Genomic DNA, 15,497 nt, shown 5'->3' with positions numbered 1-15,497 from the left:
AGGCTTCCCCTTGCTATAAGCATGGTTTGTACTCTTTTCCATGTGCTCCCAGATCTTTCAAGCAATTAGTATGGTCAAGAAAGTTCTGCTTGAAAAGAAACAGACATTTATTGTCATTGTTATGCAAATAAACTTACATTAAAGCTAACAAGAAAGCACACTCGTTCTGTCTTTAATCCGATAAAAGAAACCCCAATAATATGGGGCATGCAAAAATTGAGATAAAACTCAGTTTTGCTCCTCTCCACGGAAATCTTTAGTAAAAGGCGAAAGATTTGTTCGTTCTGAAGAGAAACCAGAGCATGACCAAGATTCCACCTGTCGCCTGAGTGCCGTGCCAGCAGTCCTCATTCAGATCAAAGTGAGCGCCCAATTTGAAAGAAAGCAGATTTCTCACCTGTCTTCTCCTTGCTATAAGCATGGTTTGTACTGTATTCCATGTGCTCCCAGATCTTTCAAGCAAGTAGCATGGTCAAGAAAGTTCTGTTTGAAAAGAAACAAACATTTACTGTAATTTCTATGCAAATGAGCTTACATTAAAGCACACTCATTCTATCTTTAAACCGATAAAAGAAACCCCAAAAAGATGGGGCATGCAAAAATTGAGATAAAACTCGGTTTTGCTCCTCTCCACGGAAATCTTTAGTAAAAGGCGAAAGATTTGTTCGTTCTGAAGAGAAACCAGAGCAAGACCAAGATTTTTATCTGAAAATATGTGTTCTCCCTGCAGTTGTTGTCCCCAGATGAGAGTTCCCTTGTGCTGCCTCAGTTGAATCTCCTTTACTTGACAGGGGGATGCTCGAGCAGCGACCCTCCCCAGCTCTAGCCCAACTCCTACTTACCTGCCAGGTGAGATACTATGATCATGAAGGTGCTTCTCCCAGGGCAAGGCTCACCCATTGCACTCTGGGTGTGCTGCTTCTGCGGTTTCCCCAAATGTGGGAAACTTGACTGCATAATTTGTGTTTCCCCTGGTCGGCTCTCGTATAATTCAGATCTCTTTGTCTCAGGTCTCTCTCCAGCCTAGTTTGCTGTCTGTTTCTACTTCTCTTTTCTTGAGCCGCTCCCTTCTATGCCCTTGCGCACTATCCTGACTTCTCCCGTCTGCTTACTTCGTGCCTTCCAACGCACAATGCAAACTACAGGTAGTGCTGCAGGACCCACACCCTTTTACTTGCCTTACAGAGCGTCTCTGGAGCAGTTACAGTGCCCAGCTGCTGCAAGAAATCAGCTTGAATGCTTCAGGGGCTGGGGAATAGCCAACATGAGCCCCACACCGAAGGAGGGTGGAGGTGTGTAATGCGAACTAATGGTCATCCAAGCGCCGCAAAAGGCCGCCATGCCCTGCACGCCCCTTGTCTCTTTTCATATGCAGACGAGGGTTGAAGCCAACTTTGACCCACTGTTTGGATGACATCACCATATGCAAATCCATCTGCTGCAGGCCTTCCCCCAGGAATGCTTGCACTAGTTGTTGCATTTGGTTTGTTGTTTGGGGGTGCTTCAGTATTAGGCAGCCTTCTGCCCTCCCATGTTCATCTGAAAATATGTGTTCTCCCTGCAGTTGTTGTCCCCAGATGAGAGTTCCCTTGTGCTGCCTCAGTTGAATCTCCTTTACTTGACAGAGATGTGCCTGAGCAGCGGCCCTCCCCAGCCCTATCCCAAATCATACTTATTTTGCATAGGCGATACCATGGTCATGAAGATTGTTCTCCCAGGGTGAGGTTCATTCATTGCATTCTGGGTATGCTGACCCCTGTGATTTCCCCAAATGTGGGAAACTCGACTGCATTATTTGTGGTAGTGGGGGACTGTGTTTGTGCTTTCCTCTGGTCAGCTCTGGTAAAAATCAGATTTCTTTATCTCAGATCTTCCTCTAGCCTTGTTCTTCTTTCGAGAGTTCCCTTGTGCTGCCTCAGTTGGATCTCTTTCACTTGACAGGGGGGTGCCCGAGCAGCGACCCTCCCCAGCTCTAGCCCAACTCCTACTTACCTGCCAGGTGAGATACTATGATCATGAAGGTGCTTCTCCCAGGGCAAGGCTCACCCATTGCACTCTGGTTGTGCTGCCCCTGTGATTTCCCCAAATGTGGGAAACTTGACTGCATAATTTGTGTTTCCCTTGGTCGGCTCTCGTATAATTCAGATCTCTTTGTCTCAGGTCTCTCTCCAGCCTAGTTTGCTGTCTGTTTCCACTTCTCTTTTCTTGAGCCGCTCCCTTCTATGCCCTTGCGCACTATCCTGACTTCTCCCGTCTGCTTACTTCGTGCCTTCCAACGCACAATGCAAACTACAGGTAGTGCTGCAGGGCCCACACCCTTTTACTTGCCTTACAGAGCAGCTCTGGAGCAGTTACAGTGCCCAGCTGCTGCAAGAAATCAGCTTGAATGCTTCAGGGGCTGGGGCATAGCCAACATGAGCCCCACACCGAAGGAGGGTGGAGGTGTGTAATGCGAACTAGGGGTCATCCAAGCGCCGCAAAAGGCCGCCATGCCCTGCACGCCCCTTTTCTCTTTTCATATGCAGACGAGGGTTGAAGCCAACTTTGACCCACTGCTTGGATGGCATCACCATATGCAAATCCATCTGCTGCAGGCCTTCCCCCAGGAATGCTTGCACTAGTTGTTGCATTTGGTTTGTTGTTTGGGGGTGCTTCAGTATTAGGCAGCCTTCTGCCCTCCCATGTTCATCTGAAAATATGTGTTCTCCCTGCAGTTGTTGTCCCCAGATGAGAGTTCCCTTGTGCTGCCTCAGTTGAATCTCCTTTACTTGACAGAGATGTGCCTGAGCAGCGGCCCTCCCCAGCCCTATCCCAAATCATACTTATTTTGCATAGGAGAGACCATGGTCTTGAAGATTGTTCTCCCAGGGTGAGGTTCATTCATTGCATTCTGGGTATGCTGACCCCTGTGATTTCCCCAAATGTGGGAAACTCAACTGCATTATTTGTGGTAGTGGGGGACTGTGTTTGTGCTTTCCTCTGGTCAGCTCTGGTAAAAGTCAGATTTCTTTGTTTCAGTTCTTCCTCTAGCCTTGTTCTTCATTCGAGAGTTCCCTTGTGCTGCCTCAGTTGGATCTCCTTCACTTGACAGGGGGGTGCCCGAGCAGCGACCTTCCCCAGCTCTAGCCCAACTTCTACTTACCTGCCAGGTGAGATACTATAATCATGAAGGTGCTTCTCCCAGGGCAAGGCTCACCCATTGCACTCTGGATGTGCTGCCCCTGCGATTTCCCCAAATGTGGGAAACTTGACTGCATAATTTGTGTTTCCCCTGGTCGGCTCTCGTATAATTCAGATCTCTTTGTCTCAGGTCTCTCTCCAGCCTAGTTTGCTGTCTGTTTCCACTTCTCTTTTCTTAAGCCGCTCCATTCTATGGCCTTGCGCACTATCCTTACTTCTCCCGTCTGCTTACTTTGTGCCTTCCAATGCACAATGCAAACTACAGGTAGTGCTGCAGGGCCCACACCCTTTTACTTGCCGTACAGAGCAGCTCTGGAGCTGTTACAGTGCCCAGCTACTGCAAGAAATCAGCTTGAATGCTTCAGGGGCTGGGGCATAGCCAACATGAGCCCCACACCAAAGGAGGGTGGAGGTGTTTAATGCGAACTAGGGGTCATCCAAGCGCCGCAAAAGGCCGCCATGCCCTGCACGCCCCTTTTCTCTTTTCATATGCAGACGAGGGTTGAAGCCAACTTTGACCCACTGCTTGGATGACATCACCATATGCAAATCCATCTGCTGCAGGCCTTCCCCCAGGAATGCTTGCACTAGTTGTTGCATTTGGTTTGTTGTTTGGGGGTGCTTCAGTATTAGGCAGCCTTCTGCCCTCCCATGTTCATCTGAAAATATGTGTTCTCCCTGCAGTTGTTGTCCCCAGATGAGAGTTCCCTTATGCTGCCTCAGTTGAATCTCCTTTACTTGACAGAGATGTGCCTGAGCAGCGGCCCTCCCCAGCCCTATCCCAAATCATACTTATTTTGCATAGGAGATACCATGGTCATGAAGATTATTCTCCCAGTGTGAGGTTCATTCATTGCATTCTGGGTATGCTGACCCCTGTGATTTCCCCAAATGTGTGAAACTCGACAGCATTATTTGTGGTAGTGGGGGACTGTGTTTGTGTTTTCCTCTGGTCAGCTCAGGTAAAAGTCAGATTTCTTTGTCTCAGATCTTCCTCTAGCCTTGTTCTTCTTTCGAGAATTCCCTTGTGCTGCCTCAGTTGGATCTCCTTCACTTGACAGGGGGGTACCCGAGCAGCGACCCTCCCCAGCTCTAGCCCAACTCCTACTTACCTGCCAGGTGAGATACTATGATCACGTAGGTGCTTCTCCCAGGGCAAGGCTCACCCATTGCACTCTGGGTGTGCTGCTCCTGCGATTTCCCCAAATGTGGGAAACTTGACTGCATAATTTGTGTTTCCCCTGGTCGGCTCTCGTATAATTCAGATCTCTTTGTCTCAGGTCTCTCTCCAGCCTAGTTTGCTGTCTGTTTCCACTTCTCTATTCTTAAGTGCCTTCCAATGCACAATGCAAACTACAGGTAGTGCTGCAGGGCCCACACCCTTTTACTTGCCGTACAGAGCAGCCCTGGAGCTGTTACAGTGCCCAGCTGCTGCAAGAAATCAGCTTGAATGCTTCAGGGGCTGGGGCATAGCCAACATGAGCCCCACACCGAAGGAGGGTGGGGGTGTTTAATGCGAACTAAGGGTCATCCAAGCGCCGCAAAAGGCCGCCATGCCCTGCATACCCCTTTTCTCTTTTCATATGCAGATGAGGGTTCCAGCCAACTTTGGCCCACTGCTTGGATGACATCACCGTATGCAAATCCGTCTTCTGCAGAACTTCCCCCAGGAATGCTTGTACTAGTTGTTGCATTTGGTTTGTTGTTTGGGGGTGCTTCAGTATTAGGCAGCCTTCTGCCCTCCCATGTTCATCTGAAAATATGTGTTCTCCCTGCAGTTGTTGTCCCCAGATGGGAGTTCCCTTGTGCTGCCTCAGTTGAATCTCCTTTACTTGACAGAGATGTGCCTGAGCAGCGGCCCTCCCCAGCCCTATCCCAAATCATACTTATTTTGCATAGGAGATACCATGGTCATGAAGATTGTTCTCCGAGGGTGAGGTTCATTCATTGCATTTTGGGTATGCTGACCCCTGTGATTTCCCCAAATGTGGGAAACTCGACTGCATTATTTGTGGGAGTGGGGGACTGTGTTTGTGCTTTCCTCTGGTCAGCTCTGGTAAAAGTCAGATTTCTTTGTCTCAGATTTTCCTCTAGCCTTGTTCTTCTTTCGAGAGTTCCCTTGTGCTGCCTCAGTTGGATCTCCTTCACTTGACAGGGGGGTACCCGAGCAGCAGCCCTCCCCAGCTCTAGCCCAACTCCTACTTACCTGCCAGGTGAGATACTATGATCATGAAGGTGCTTCTCCCAGGGCAAGGCTCACCCATTGCACTCTGGGTGTGCTGCTCCTGCGATTTCCCCAAATGTGGGACACTTGACTGCATAATTTGTGTTTCCCCTGGTCGGCTCTCGTATAATTTAGATCTCTTTGTCTCAGGTCTCTCTCCAGCCTAGTTTGCTGCCTGTTTCCACTTCTCTTTTCTTGAGCCGCTCCCTTCTATGCCCTTGCGCACTATCCTGACTTCTCCCGTCTGCTTACTTTGTGCCTTCCAACGCACAATGCGAACTACAGGTAGTGCTGCAGGGCCCACACCCTTTTACTTGCCTTACAGAGCAGCTCTGGAGCTGTTACAGTGCCCAGCTGCTGCAAGAAATCAGCTTGAATACTTCAGGGGCTGGGGCATAGCCAACATGAGCCCCACACCGAAGGAGAATGGAGGTGTTTAATGCGAACTAGGGGTCATCCAAGCGCCGCAAAAGGCCGCCATGCCCTGCATAACCCTTTTCTCTTTTCATATGCAGATGAGGGTTCCAGCCAACTTTGGCCCACTGCTTGGATGACATCACCGTATGCAAATCCGTCTTCTGCAGACCTTCTCCCAGGAATGCTTTTACTAGTTGTTGCATTTGGTTTGTTGTTTGGGGGTGCTTCAGTATTAGGCAGCCTTCTGCCCTCCCATGTTCATCTGAAAATATGTGTTCTCCCTGCAGTTGTTGTCCCCAGATGAGAGTTCCCTTGTGCTGCCTCAGTTGAATCTCCTTTACTTGACAGAGATGTGCCTGAGCAGCGGCCCTCCCCAGCCCTATCCCAAATCATACTTATTTTGCATAGGAGATACCATGGTCATGAAGATTGTTCTCCCAGGGTTAGGTTCATTCATTGCATTCTGGGTATGCTGACCCCTGTGATTTCCCCAAATGTGGGAAACTCAACTGCATTATTTGTGGTAGTGGGGGACTGTGTTTGTGCTTTCCTCTGGTCAGCTCTGGTAAAAGTCAGATTTCTTTGTCTCAGATCTTCCTCTAGCCTTGTTCTTCTTTCGAGAGTTCCCTTGTGCTGCCTCAGTTGGATCTCCTTCACTTGACAGGGGGGTGCCCGAGCAGCGACCCTCCCCAGCTCTAGCCCAACTCCTACTTACCTGCCAGGTGAGATACTATGATCATGTAGGTGCTTCTCCCAGGGCAAGGCTCACCCAATGCACTCTGGGTGTGCTGCCCCTGCGATTTCCCCAAATGTGGGAAACTTGACTGCATAATTTGTGTTTCCCCTGGTCGGCTCTCATATAATTCAGATCTCTTTGTCTCAGGTCTCTCTCCAGCCTAGTTTGCTGTCTGTTTCCACTTCTTTTTTCTTAAGCCCCTCCCTTCTATACCCTTGTGGACTATCCTGACATCTCCTCCTGTCTGCTTACTTTGTGCCTTCCAATGCACAATGCAAACTACAGGTAGTGCTGCAGGGCCCACACCCTTTTACTTACCTTACAGAGCAGCTCTGGAGCTGTTACAGTGCCCAGCTGCTGCAAGAAATCAGCTTGAATGCTTCAGGGGCTGGGGCATAGCCAACATGAGCCCCACACCGACGGAGGGTGGAGGTGTTTAATGCAAACTAAGGGTCATCCAAGCACCGCAAAAGGCCGCCATGCCCTGCATACCCCTTTTCTCTTTTCATATGCAGATGAGGGTTCCAGCCAACTTTGGCCCACTGCTTGGATAACATCACCGTATGCAAATCCGTCTTCTGCAGACCTTTTCCCAGGAATGCTTGTACTAGTTGTTGCATTTGGTTTGTTGTTTGGGGGTGCTTCAGTATTAGGCAGCCTTCTGCTCTCCCATGTTCATCTGAAAATATGTGTTCTCCCTGCAGTTGTTGTCCCCAGATGAGAGTTCCCTTGTGCTGCCTCAGTTGAATCTCCTTTACTTGACAGAGATGTGCCTGAGCAGCGGCCCTCCCCAGCCCTATCCCAAATCATACTTATTTTGCATAGGAGATACCATTATCATGAAGATTGTTCTCCCAGGGTGAGGTTCATTCATTGCATTCTGGGTATGCTGACCCCTGTGATTTTCCCAAATGTGGGAAACTCGACTGCATTATTTGTGGTAGTGGGGGACTGTGTTTGTGCTTTCCTCTGGTCAGCTCTGGTAAAAGTCAGATTTCTTTGTCTCAGATCTTCCTCTAGCCTTGTTCTTCTTTCGAGAGTTCCCTGGTGCTGCTTCAGTTGGATCTCCTTCACTTCACAGGGGGGAACCCGAGCAGCGACCCTCCCCAGCTCTAGCCCAACTCCTACTTACCTGCCAGGTGAGCTGCTCTGTAAGGCAAGTAAAAGGGTGTGGGCCCTGCAGCACTACCTGTAGTTCGCATTGTGCGTTGGAAGGCACAAAGTAAGCAGACGGGAGAAGTCAGGATAGTGCGCAAGGGCATAGAAGGGAGCGGCTCAAGAAAAGAGAAGTGGAAACAGGCAGCAAACTAGGCTGGAGAGAGACCTGAGACAAAGAGATCTAAATTATACGAGAGCCGACCAGGGGAAACACAAATTATGCAGTCAAGTGTCCCACATTTGGGGAAATCGCAGGAGCAGCACACCCAGAGTGCAATGGGTGAGCCTTGCCCTGGGAGAAGCACCTTCATGATCATAGTATCTCACCTGGCAGGTAAGTAGGAGTTGGGCTAGAGCTGGGGAGGGCTGCTGCTCGGGTACCCCCCTGTCAAGTGAAGGAGATCCAACTGAGGCAGCACAAGGGAACTCTCGAAAGAAGAACAAGGCTAGAGGAAAATCTGAGACAAAGAAATCTGACTTTTACCAGAGCTGACCAGAGGAAAGCACAAACACAGTCCCCCACTACCACAAATAATGCAGTCGAGTTTCCCACATTTGGGGAAATCACAGGGGTCAGCATACCCAAAATGCAATGAATGACCCTCACCCTCGGAGAACAATCTTCATGACCATGGTATCTCCTATGCAAAATAAGTATGATTTGGGATAGGGCTGGGGAGGGCCGCTGCTCAGGCACATCTCTGTCAAGTAAAGGAGATTCAACTGAGGCAGCACAAGGGAACTCCCATCTGGGGACAACAACTGCAGGGAGAACACATATTTTCAGATGAACATGGGAGGGCAGAAGGCTGCCTAATACTGAAGCACCCCAAACAACAAACCAAATGCAACAACTAGTACAAGCATTCCTGGGGGAAGTTCTGCAGAAGACGGATTTGCATACGGTGATGTCATCCAAGCAGTGGGCCAAAGTTGGCTGGAACCCTCATCTGCATATGAAAAGAGAAAAGGGGTATGCAGGGCATGGCGGCCTTTTGCGGCGCTTGGATGACCCTTAGTTCGCATTAAACACCCCCACCCTCCTTCGGTGTGGGGCTCATGTTGGCTATGCCCCAGCCCCTGAAGCATTCAAGCTGATTTCTTGCAGCAGCTGGGCACTGTAACAGCTCCAGAGCTGCTCTGTACGGCAAGTAAAAGGGTGTGGGCCCTGCAGCACTACCTGTAGTTTGCATTGTGCATTGGAAGGCACTTAAGAATAGAGAAGTGGAAACAGACAGCAAACTAGGCTGGAGAGAGACCTGAGACAAAGAGATCTGAATTATACGAGAGCCGACCAGGGGAAACACAAATTATGCAGTCAAGTTTCCCACATTTGGGGAAATCGCAGGAGCAGCACACCCAGAGTGCAATGGGTGAGCCTTGCCCTGGGAGAAGCACCTACGTGATCATAGTATCTCACCTGGCAGGTAAGTAGGAGTTGGGCTAGAGCTGGGGAGGGTCGCTGCTCGGGTACCCCCCTGTCAAGTGAAGGAGATCCAACTGAGGCAGCACAAGGGAATTCTCGAAAGAAGAACAAGGCTAGAGGAAGATCTGAGACAAAGAAATCTGACTTTTACCTGAGCTGACCAGAGGAAAACACAAACACAGTCCCCCACTACCACAAATAATGCTGTCGAGTTTCACACATTTGGGGAAATCACAGGGGTCAGCATACCCAGAATGCAATGAATGAACCTCACACTGGGAGAATAATCTTCATGACCATGGTATCTCCTATGCAAAATAAGTATGATTTGGGATAGGGCTGGGGAGGGCCGCTGCTCAGGCACATCTCTGTCAAGTAAAGGAGATTCAACTGAGGCAGCATAAGGGAACTCTCATCTGGGGACAACAACTGCAGGGAGAACACATATTTTCAGATGAACATGGGAGGGCAGAAGGCTGCCTAATACTGAAGCACCCCCAAACAACAAACCAAATGCAACAACTAGTGCAAGCATTCCTGGGGGAAGGCCTGCAGCAGATGGATTTGCATATGGTGATGTCATCCAAGCAGTGGGTCAAAGTTGGCTTCAACCCTCGTCTGCATATGAAAAGAGAAAAGGGGCGTGCAGGGCATGGCGGCCTTTTGCGGCGCTTGGATGACCCCTAGTTCGCATTAAACACCTCCACCCTCCTTTGGTGTGGGGCTCATGTTGGCTATGCCCCAGCCCCTGAAGCATTCAAGCTGATTTCTTGCAGTAGCTGGGCACTGTAACAGCTCCAGAGCTGCTCTGTACGGCAAGTAAAAGGGTGTGGGCCCTGCAGCACTACCTGTAGTTTGCATTGTGCATTGGAAGGCACAAAGTAAGCAGACGGGAGAAGTAAGGATAGTGCGCAAGGCCATAGAATGGAGCGGCTTAAGAAAAGAGAAGTGGAAACAGACAGCAAACTAGGCTGGAGAGAGACCTGAGACAAAGAGATCTGAATTATACGAGAGCCGACCAGGGGAAACACAAATTATGCAGTCAAGTTTCCCACATTTGGGGAAATCGCAGGGGCAGCACATCCAGAGTGCAATGGGTGAGCCTTGCCCTGGGAGAAGCACCTTCATGATTATAGTATCTCACCTGGCAGGTAAGTAGAAGTTGGGCTAGAGCTGGGGAGGGTCGCTGCTCGGGCACCCCCCTGTCAAGTGAAGGAGATCCAACTGAGGCAGCACAAGGGAACTCTCGAATGAAGAACAAGGCTAGAGGAAGAACTGAAACAAAGAAATCTGACTTTTACCAGAGCTGACCAGAGGAAAGCACAAACACAGTCCCCCACTACCACAAATAATGCAGTTGAGTTTCCCACATTTGGGGAAATCACAGGGGTCAGCATACCCAGAATGCAATGAATGAACCTCACCCTGGGAGAACAATCTTCAAGACCATGGTCTCTCCTATGCAAAATAAGTATGATTTGGGATAGGGCTGGGGAGGGCCGCTGCTCAGGCACATCTCTGTCAAGTAAAGGAGATTCAACTGAGGCAGCACAAGGGAACTCTCATCTGGGGACAACAACTGCAGGGAGAACACATATTTTCAGATGAACATGGGAGGGCAGAAGGCTGCCTAATACTGAAGCACCCCCAAACAACAAACCAAATGCAACAACTAGTGCAAGCATTCCTGGGGGAAGGCCTGCAGCAGATGGATTTGCATATGGTGATGCCATCCAAGCAGTGGGTCAAAGTTGGCTTCAACCCTCGTCTGCATATGAAAAGAGAAAAGGGGCGTGCAGGGCATGGCGGCCTTTTGCGGCGCTTGGATGACCCCTAGTTCGCATTACACACCTCCACCCTCCTTCGGTGTGGGGCTCATGTTGGCTATGCCCCAGCCCCTGAAGCATTCAAGCTGATTTCTTGCAGCAGCTGGGCACTGTAACTGCTCCAGAGCTGCTCTGTAAGGCAAGTAAAAGGGTGTGGGCCCTGCAGCACTACCTGTAGTTTGCATTGTGCGTTGGAAGGCACGAAGTAAGCAGACGGGAGAAGTCAGGATAGTGCGCAAGGGCATAGAAGGGAGCGGCTCAAGAAAAGAGAAGTGGAAACAGACAGCAAACTAGGCTGGAGAGAGACCTGAGACAAAGAGATCTGAATTATACGAGAGCCGACCAAGGGAAACACAAATTATGCAGTCAAGTTTCCCACATTTGGGGAAATCACAGGGGCAGCACAACCAGAGTGCAATGGGTGAGCCTTGCCCTGGGAGAAGCACCTTCATGATCATAGTATCTCACCTGGCAGGTAAGTAGGAGTTGGGCTAGAGCTGGGGAGGGTCGCTGCTCGGGCACCCCCCTGTCAAGTGAAAGAGATCCAACTGAGGCAGCACAAGGGAACTCTCGAAAGAAGAACAAGGCTAGAGGAAGATCTGAGATAAAGAAATCTGATTTTTACCAGAGCTGACCAGAGGAAAGCACAAACACAGTCCCCCACTACCACAAATAATGCAGTCGAGTTTCCCACATTTGGGGAAATCACAGGGGTCAGCATACCCAGAATGCAATGAATGAACCTCACCCTGGGAGAACAATCTTCATGACCATGGTATCGCCTATGCAAAATAAGTATGATTTGGGATAGGGCTGGGGAGGGCCGCTGCTCAGGCACATCTCTGTCAAGTAAAGGAGATTCAACTGAGGCAGCACAAGGGAACTCTCATCTGGGGACAACAACTGCAGGGAGAACACATATTTTCAGATGAACATGGGAGGGCAGAAGGCTGCCTAATACTGAAGCACCCCCAAACAACAAACCAAATGCAACAACTAGTGCAAGCATTCCTGGGGGAAGGCCTGCAGCAGATGGATTTGCATATGGTGATGTCATCCAAACAGTGGGTCAAAGTTGGCTTCAACCCTCGTCTGCATATGAAAAGAGACAAGGGGCGTGCAGGGCATGGTGGCCTTTTGCGGCGCTTGGATGACCATTAGTTCGCATTACACACCTCCACCCTCCTTCGGTGTGGGGCTCATGTTGGCTATTCCCCAGCCCCTGAAGCATTCAAGCTGATTTCTTGCAGCAGCTGGGCACTGTAACTGCTCCAGAGACGCTCTGTAAGGCAAGTAAAAGGGTGTGGGTCCTGCAGCACTACCTGTAGTTTGCATTGTGCGTTGGAAGGCACGAAGTAAGCAGACGGGAGAAGTCAGGATAGTGCGCAAGGGCATAGAAGGGAGCGGCTTAAGAAAAGAGAAGTAGAAACAGACAGCAAACTAGGCTGGAGAGAGACCTGAGACAAAGAGATCTGAATTATACGAGAGCCGACCAGGGGAAACACAAATTATGCAGTCAAGTTTCCCACATTTGGGGAAACCGCAGAAGCAGCACACCCAGAGTGCAATGGGTGAGCCTTGCCCTGGGAGAAGCACCTTCATGATCATAGTATCTCACCTGGCAGGTAAGTAGGAGTTGGGCTAGAGCTGGGGAGGGTCGCTGCTCGAGCATCCCCCTGTCAAGTAAAGGAGATTCAACTGAGGCAGCACAAGGGAACTCTCATCTGGGGACAACAACTGCAGGGAGAACACATATTTTCAGATAAAAATCTTGGTCATGCTCTGGTTTCTCTTCAGAACGAACAAATCTTTCGCCTTTTACTAAAGATTTCCGTGGAGAGGAGCAAAACCGAGTTTTATCTCAATTTTTGCATGCCCCATCTTTTTGGGGTTTCTTTTATCGGTTTAAAGATAGAATGAGTGTGCTTTAATGTAAGCTCATTTGCATAGAAATTACAGTAAATGTTTGTTTCTTTTCAAACAGAACTTTCTTGACCATGCTACTTGCTTGAAAGATCTGGGAGCACATGGAATACAGTACAAACCATGCTTATAGCAAGGAGAAGACAGGTGAGAAATCTGCTTTCTTTCAAATTGGGCGCTCACTTTGATCTGAATGAGGACTGCTGGCACGGCACTCAGGCGACAGGTGGAATCTTGGTCATGCTCTGGTTTCTCTTCAGAACGAACAAATCTTTCGCCTTTTACTAAAGATTTCCGTGGAGAGGAGCAAAACTGAGTTTTATCTCAATTTTTGCATGCCCCATATTATTGGGGTTTCTTTTATCGGATTAAAGACAGAACGAGTGTGCTTTCTTGTTAGCTTTAATGTAAGTTTATTTGCATAACAATGACAATAAATGTCTGTTTCTTTTCAAGCAGAACTTTCTTGACCATACTAATTGCTTGAAAGATCTGGGAGCACATGGAAAAGAGTACAAACCATGCTTATAGCAAGGGGAAGCCTGGTGAGAAATCTGCTTTCTTTCTTTCAAATTGGGTGCTCACTTTGAGCTGAATGAGGACTGCTGGCATGGCACTCAGGCGACAGGTGGAATCTTGGTCATGCTCTGGTTTCTCTTCAGAATGAACAAATCTTTCGCCTTTTACTAAAGATTTCCGTGGAGAGGAGCAAAACTGAGTTTTATCTCAATTTTTGCATGCCCCGTCTTATTGGGGTTTCTTTTATCAGTTTAAAGATAGAACGAGTGTGCTTTAATGTAAGCTCATTTGCGTAGAAATGACAGTAAATGTTTGTTTCTTTTCAAACAGAACTTTCTTGACTATACTAATTGCTTGAAAGATCTGGGAGCACATGGAAAAGAGTACAAACCATGTTTATAGCAAGGGGAAGCCTGGTGAGAAATCTGCTTTCTTTCTTTCAAATTGGGTGCTCACTTTGAGCTGAATGAGGACTGCTGGCATGGCACTCAGGCGACAGGTAGAATCTTGGTCATGCTGTGGTTTCTCTTCAGAACGAACAAATCTTTCGCCTTTTACTAAAGATTTCCGTGGAGAGGAGCAAAACTGAGTTTTATCTCAATTTTTGCATGCCCCATCTTATTGGGGTTTTATTTTATTGGTTTAAAGATAGAACGAGTGTGCTTTAATGTAAGCTCATTTGCATAGAAATGACAGTAAATGTTTGTTTCTTTTCAAACAGAACTTTCTTGACCACACTAATTGTTTGAAAGATCTGGGAGCACATGGAAAAGAGTACAAACCATGTTTATAGCAAGGGGAAGCCTGGTGAGAAATCTGCTTTCTTTCATTCAAATTGGGTGCTCACTTTGAGCTGAATGAGAACTGCTGGCATGGCACTCAGGCGACAGGTGGAATCTTGGTCATGCTCTGGTTTCTCTTCAGAACTAACAAATATTTCGCCTTTTATTAAAGATTTCCGTGGAGAGGAGCAAAACTGAGTTTTATCTCAATTTTTGCATGCCCCATATTATTGGGGTTTCTTTTATCAGTTTAAAGACAGAACGAGTGTGCTTTCTTGTTAGCTTTAATGTAAGTTTATTTGCATAACAATGACAGTAAATGTTTGTTTCTTTTCAAACAGAACTTTCTTGACCATGCTACTTGCTTGAAAGATCTGGGAGCACATGGAAAACAGTACAAACCATGCAGTATCACAAGAGCCTTTATTTGATCTTTCATGAAGATAGAGCAGAATTGAGGACACGTCAACAATTTCTGCCGAAGGTGGTTCATCTTTCCACATGGTGCCTTTGGCCACTGACACCTTCGTTGAGTCAAAGTCTCTGGCTGTGGTCAGAACTTTGAAAATTTATGTCACCAGAACGGTTCAGATTAGGAAAACAGAGGCTCTGTTTGTCCTGTATGCTCCCAACATGATTGGGTGTCCTGCTTCCATGCAGACCATTATGCGCTGGATCTGTGGTAAGATTCAGCATGCTCATTCCACGGCAGGATTGCCGTTACTGAATTAGGTGAAGACCCATTCTACTAGAAAGGTGGGTTCATCCTGGGCAGCTGGTCGGGGAGTCTCGGCATTGCAACTTTGCCGAGCAGCTATTTAGTAAACACTTTTGCTAAGTTTTACAAGTTTGATACCTTGGCTGATGATAACCTCAAGTTGGGTCATTCGGTGCTGCAGAGTCGTACGCACTCTCCCACCCGTTCAAGAGCTTTGGTATAACCCCATGGTTCTTAATGTGACCCCAGCATCCTCTAGGTCGTATGAGAAAATAGGATTTTAATACCTACCGGTAAATCCTTTTCTCTTAGTACGTAGAGGATGCTGGGCACCCGTCCCAGTCCATACTGTGTCTGCAGTTATTACTTGTGGTTATACACATGTTGTGTTACGGTTCTGGTCAGCTTTTTGCTGCAATTGTTCATGCCGTTGGCTTGTGTTCTGTTGAATGCCACGTTCTGCGGCATGCTTAAGGTGTGAGCTGGTAAGATGCTCACCTTAGTTTAACAATAAATCCTTTCCTCGAAATGTCCGTCTCCCTGGGCACAGTTCCTATAACTGGAGTCTGGAGGAGGGGCATAGAGGGA

General features: G+C 48.3%; 25 non-coding genes and 3 pseudogenes across 25 annotated transcripts; 17 read left to right on the top strand and 11 right to left on the bottom strand.

Annotated features, from left to right (window-relative positions):
* Positions 1-188: 188 nt before the first annotated feature.
* Positions 189-304, bottom strand: LOC135036727 (U5 spliceosomal RNA). The gene has a single exon (XR_010231390.1). It is a non-coding gene; the product is annotated as a U5 spliceosomal RNA (small nuclear RNA).
* A 270-nt stretch (positions 305-574) lies between these two features.
* On the bottom strand, positions 575-690 carry LOC135036732 (U5 spliceosomal RNA). Its single transcript, XR_010231395.1, has one exon. It is a non-coding gene; the product is annotated as a U5 spliceosomal RNA (small nuclear RNA).
* Positions 691-834: 144 nt separating this feature from the next.
* LOC135036697 (U1 spliceosomal RNA) lies at positions 835-997 on the top strand. The gene has a single exon (XR_010231372.1). It is a non-coding gene; the product is annotated as a U1 spliceosomal RNA (small nuclear RNA).
* A 671-nt stretch (positions 998-1,668) lies between these two features.
* On the top strand, positions 1,669-1,832 carry LOC135036773 (U1 spliceosomal RNA). Its single transcript, XR_010231434.1, has one exon. It is a non-coding gene; the product is annotated as a U1 spliceosomal RNA (small nuclear RNA).
* Positions 1,833-1,984: 152 nt separating this feature from the next.
* On the top strand, positions 1,985-2,147 carry LOC135036705 (U1 spliceosomal RNA). The gene has a single exon (XR_010231378.1). It is a non-coding gene; the product is annotated as a U1 spliceosomal RNA (small nuclear RNA).
* A 671-nt stretch (positions 2,148-2,818) lies between these two features.
* LOC135036760 (U1 spliceosomal RNA) lies at positions 2,819-2,982 on the top strand. The gene has a single exon (XR_010231422.1). It is a non-coding gene; the product is annotated as a U1 spliceosomal RNA (small nuclear RNA).
* A 152-nt stretch (positions 2,983-3,134) lies between these two features.
* LOC135036699 (U1 spliceosomal RNA) lies at positions 3,135-3,297 on the top strand. The gene has a single exon (XR_010231374.1). It is a non-coding gene; the product is annotated as a U1 spliceosomal RNA (small nuclear RNA).
* Positions 3,298-3,968: 671 nt separating this feature from the next.
* On the top strand, positions 3,969-4,132 carry LOC135036635 (U1 spliceosomal RNA). The gene has a single exon (XR_010231333.1). It is a non-coding gene; the product is annotated as a U1 spliceosomal RNA (small nuclear RNA).
* Positions 4,133-4,284: 152 nt separating this feature from the next.
* Positions 4,285-4,447, top strand: LOC135036679 (U1 spliceosomal RNA). Its single transcript, XR_010231368.1, has one exon. It is a non-coding gene; the product is annotated as a U1 spliceosomal RNA (small nuclear RNA).
* A 615-nt stretch (positions 4,448-5,062) lies between these two features.
* LOC135036768 (U1 spliceosomal RNA) lies at positions 5,063-5,226 on the top strand. Its single transcript, XR_010231430.1, has one exon. It is a non-coding gene; the product is annotated as a U1 spliceosomal RNA (small nuclear RNA).
* Positions 5,227-5,378: 152 nt separating this feature from the next.
* Positions 5,379-5,520, top strand: LOC135036681 (U1 spliceosomal RNA; annotated as a pseudogene).
* A 692-nt stretch (positions 5,521-6,212) lies between these two features.
* On the top strand, positions 6,213-6,376 carry LOC135036725 (U1 spliceosomal RNA). Its single transcript, XR_010231388.1, has one exon. It is a non-coding gene; the product is annotated as a U1 spliceosomal RNA (small nuclear RNA).
* A 152-nt stretch (positions 6,377-6,528) lies between these two features.
* LOC135036708 (U1 spliceosomal RNA) lies at positions 6,529-6,670 on the top strand (annotated as a pseudogene).
* A 695-nt stretch (positions 6,671-7,365) lies between these two features.
* Positions 7,366-7,529, top strand: LOC135036753 (U1 spliceosomal RNA). Its single transcript, XR_010231415.1, has one exon. It is a non-coding gene; the product is annotated as a U1 spliceosomal RNA (small nuclear RNA).
* Positions 7,530-7,915: 386 nt separating this feature from the next.
* LOC135036680 (U1 spliceosomal RNA) lies at positions 7,916-8,057 on the bottom strand (annotated as a pseudogene).
* Positions 8,058-8,209: 152 nt separating this feature from the next.
* LOC135036762 (U1 spliceosomal RNA) lies at positions 8,210-8,373 on the bottom strand. The gene has a single exon (XR_010231424.1). It is a non-coding gene; the product is annotated as a U1 spliceosomal RNA (small nuclear RNA).
* A 614-nt stretch (positions 8,374-8,987) lies between these two features.
* Positions 8,988-9,150, bottom strand: LOC135036677 (U1 spliceosomal RNA). The gene has a single exon (XR_010231366.1). It is a non-coding gene; the product is annotated as a U1 spliceosomal RNA (small nuclear RNA).
* Positions 9,151-9,302: 152 nt separating this feature from the next.
* On the bottom strand, positions 9,303-9,466 carry LOC135036634 (U1 spliceosomal RNA). Its single transcript, XR_010231332.1, has one exon. It is a non-coding gene; the product is annotated as a U1 spliceosomal RNA (small nuclear RNA).
* A 671-nt stretch (positions 9,467-10,137) lies between these two features.
* LOC135036698 (U1 spliceosomal RNA) lies at positions 10,138-10,300 on the bottom strand. Its single transcript, XR_010231373.1, has one exon. It is a non-coding gene; the product is annotated as a U1 spliceosomal RNA (small nuclear RNA).
* A 152-nt stretch (positions 10,301-10,452) lies between these two features.
* LOC135036759 (U1 spliceosomal RNA) lies at positions 10,453-10,616 on the bottom strand. The gene has a single exon (XR_010231421.1). It is a non-coding gene; the product is annotated as a U1 spliceosomal RNA (small nuclear RNA).
* Positions 10,617-11,287: 671 nt separating this feature from the next.
* On the bottom strand, positions 11,288-11,450 carry LOC135036704 (U1 spliceosomal RNA). The gene has a single exon (XR_010231377.1). It is a non-coding gene; the product is annotated as a U1 spliceosomal RNA (small nuclear RNA).
* Positions 11,451-11,602: 152 nt separating this feature from the next.
* Positions 11,603-11,766, bottom strand: LOC135036772 (U1 spliceosomal RNA). Its single transcript, XR_010231433.1, has one exon. It is a non-coding gene; the product is annotated as a U1 spliceosomal RNA (small nuclear RNA).
* A 671-nt stretch (positions 11,767-12,437) lies between these two features.
* LOC135036696 (U1 spliceosomal RNA) lies at positions 12,438-12,600 on the bottom strand. The gene has a single exon (XR_010231371.1). It is a non-coding gene; the product is annotated as a U1 spliceosomal RNA (small nuclear RNA).
* Positions 12,601-12,744: 144 nt separating this feature from the next.
* Positions 12,745-12,860, top strand: LOC135036730 (U5 spliceosomal RNA). Its single transcript, XR_010231393.1, has one exon. It is a non-coding gene; the product is annotated as a U5 spliceosomal RNA (small nuclear RNA).
* A 270-nt stretch (positions 12,861-13,130) lies between these two features.
* LOC135036726 (U5 spliceosomal RNA) lies at positions 13,131-13,246 on the top strand. Its single transcript, XR_010231389.1, has one exon. It is a non-coding gene; the product is annotated as a U5 spliceosomal RNA (small nuclear RNA).
* Positions 13,247-13,532: 286 nt separating this feature from the next.
* On the top strand, positions 13,533-13,648 carry LOC135036734 (U5 spliceosomal RNA). Its single transcript, XR_010231397.1, has one exon. It is a non-coding gene; the product is annotated as a U5 spliceosomal RNA (small nuclear RNA).
* A 274-nt stretch (positions 13,649-13,922) lies between these two features.
* Positions 13,923-14,038, top strand: LOC135036737 (U5 spliceosomal RNA). The gene has a single exon (XR_010231400.1). It is a non-coding gene; the product is annotated as a U5 spliceosomal RNA (small nuclear RNA).
* A 275-nt stretch (positions 14,039-14,313) lies between these two features.
* On the top strand, positions 14,314-14,429 carry LOC135036743 (U5 spliceosomal RNA). The gene has a single exon (XR_010231406.1). It is a non-coding gene; the product is annotated as a U5 spliceosomal RNA (small nuclear RNA).
* The last annotated feature ends 1,068 nt before the right edge of the window (positions 14,430-15,497 follow it).

This window comes from Pseudophryne corroboree, unplaced genomic scaffold (genome assembly GCF_028390025.1).
Source record: "Pseudophryne corroboree isolate aPseCor3 unplaced genomic scaffold, aPseCor3.hap2 scaffold_652, whole genome shotgun sequence".
Classification (NCBI taxonomy): domain Eukaryota; kingdom Metazoa; phylum Chordata; class Amphibia; order Anura; family Myobatrachidae; genus Pseudophryne; species Pseudophryne corroboree.
The sequence above is the reverse complement of the archived record's forward strand: the minus strand, read 5'-3'. Positions and strand labels throughout refer to the sequence as shown.